The sequence below is a fragment of the Oncorhynchus clarkii genome, chromosome 13, assembly GCF_045791955.1.
Source record: "Oncorhynchus clarkii lewisi isolate Uvic-CL-2024 chromosome 13, UVic_Ocla_1.0, whole genome shotgun sequence".
In the NCBI taxonomy this organism is placed as follows: domain Eukaryota; kingdom Metazoa; phylum Chordata; class Actinopteri; order Salmoniformes; family Salmonidae; genus Oncorhynchus; species Oncorhynchus clarkii.
This window is the reverse complement of record NC_092159.1, coordinates 62,503,914-62,506,452: the sequence shown is the minus strand read 5'-3', so window position 1 is coordinate 62,506,452 and position 2,539 is coordinate 62,503,914.

Below are 2,539 nucleotides of genomic sequence, written 5' to 3'. Positions count from 1 at the left end.
CTATTGAAGTCTCCAGAACTTCAGGATTATCAGAAGCGGGTCTGGGTCTATTGAAGTCTCCAGAACTTCAGGATTATCAGAAGCGGGTCTGGGTCTATTGAAGTCTCCAGAACGTCAGAGAGGATCCTAGATGCACACTATATTTAAGACAAAATACTGTATGTTCCCTCTAGTCAAACATCTTAACTTCAGTAGCCCTCCACTGTCCTTGGGTTTCAGAACCGATGAGTTTTATAAACCTCTGTCCTTCTTCAGCTTGTTATTTATCAGCAAAATGGGAAAGAGGTTATTGAATGAATCAGTCTTTGTTATTTCACCTTGGAAAGTATGGTTGTATTATATTCCTTGCTGAGAGAAAACACTGCCTTAGGAAAGTATTTTTCGTTACAGCCTTATTCTAAAAGGAATTAAATAAATAAAAATCCTCAGCAATCTACACACAATACCCCATAGTGACATCACAATACCCCATAGTGACAAAGCACATTTTTGGGGGGGCAAATTTATTAAAATCTATGAACCGAAATACCTCATTTACTCAGACCCTTTTGCTATGAGACTCGAAATTGAGCTCAGGTGCATCCAGTTTCCATTGACCATCCTTGAGACGTTTCTACAACTTGATTGGAGTTCACCTGTGGTACATTCAATTGATGAAAGGCACACACCTGTCTATATAAAGGTCCCACAGTTGACAGTGCATGTCAGAGAAATAACCAAGCCATGAGGTTGAAGGAATTGTCTGTAGAGCCCCGAGACAGGATTGTGTTGAGGCACATATCTGGTGAAGGGTACCAAAACATTTCTGCAGGTCACCAAGAACACAGTGGCCTCCATCATTCTTAGATGGAAGAAGTTTGGAACCACCAAGACTCTTCCTAGAGCTGGCCGCCCTGCCAAACTGAGCAATCAGGGGGAGAAGGGCCTTGGTCAGGGAGGTGACTAAGAACCCAATGGTCACTCTGACAGAGCTCTAGAATTCCTCTGTAGAGATGGGAGAACCTTCCATAAGGACAGCCATCTCTGCAGCACGCCATAAATCAGGCCTTTTTGGACAGATGGAAACCACTCCTCAGTAAAAGACACGACAGCCCGCATGGAGTTTGCCAAAAGGCACCTAAAGACTCTCAGACCGTGAGAAACAAGATTCTCTAGTCTGATGAAACCAAGATTGATCTCTTTGGGATGAATGCCAAACGTTACGTCTGGAGGAAACCTGGCACCATCCCCACGGTGAAGCATGGTGGTGGCAGAATCCTGTTGTGGGGATGTTTTTCATCGGCATGGACTGGGAGACTAGTCAGCATCGAGGCAAAGATGAACATAGCAAAGTACAGAGATATCCTTGATGAAAACCTGCTTAAGAGCTCTCAGGTCCTCAGACTGGGGCGACGGTTCACCTTCCAACAGGACAACGACCCAAAGCACACAGCCAAGAGAATGCATGAATGGCTTCGTGACAAATCTCTGAATGTCCTTGAGTGGCCCAGCCAGAGTCCGGACTTGAACCCGATTGAACATCTCCGGAGAGACCTGAAAATAGCTGTGCAGCAACACTCCCCATCAGACCTGACAGAGTTTGGGAGGATCTGCAGAGCAGAATGTTAGAAACTCCCCAAAAAGCAGGTGTGCCAAGCTTGTAGTGTCATTACTAAGAAGACTCAATGCTGTAATCGCTGGGATTTGAATTCCAATATTTAAGTTTTTTTGTTCTTAATAAATTATAAAAAATGTCTAAACCTGTTTTTGCTTTGCTTTTCATTATGGGGTATTGTGTGTGTGTAGATTGAGGGAGGGGGGACGGGACAATTTAATCAATTTTAGAATAAGGCTGTAATCGAACAAAATGTGGAAAAAGTCAAGGGGTCTGAATACTTTCGAAAGGCAGTGTATCCCAACTGACTAGTTGATTCAGTTGAACCTTGAAGCGAGTGAATACTGTGGCTTTTAACGCACACTCTCATTCCATTGGGAAAAAATGAATGGGGGAAACCTTCAATAACTTGTTTAAATTTTGTATTTGGCCAATCAAATGGAAGTATTACGTGACAAGAACATGAAGGTATTCAGAGAGACCTGACATTACATTTCATCTCTATATTGATATGTAATGGGGTGCAACTTTGGGTTTTTAGAAGTGAGGGGACGACAATGATAAAACTGGGGAGGGGGCATGATATATATTTTCCAAACAGTCTACTCGACCGCTCCGAGACGTCCACATGGTCCTAAAGCACACCGGTGCCTCGTTTTTGTATCACATTACAATGGTAATGGGCGGAGATAAAAATGCAATTTCAGAATGTGGGGTGGGGGGGCATGCCTCCAGTGAAAGTTGCTTCCCTGTTAATGAGAGACGGTACACTACAGGTTTCTGTTACTACAAAGTGTTTCATGCTCAATCTCGTGATATATTGAACTTGGACATTTTAGAAAAAGGGGAATTGGAAAGGGTGGAGAGATGGATCAGAGGGGCAGAGGGAAAAGAAGGGGTACGGAAAGGATGAGTTGATTGATTTCTATGGTGTTCTTCCAGGGC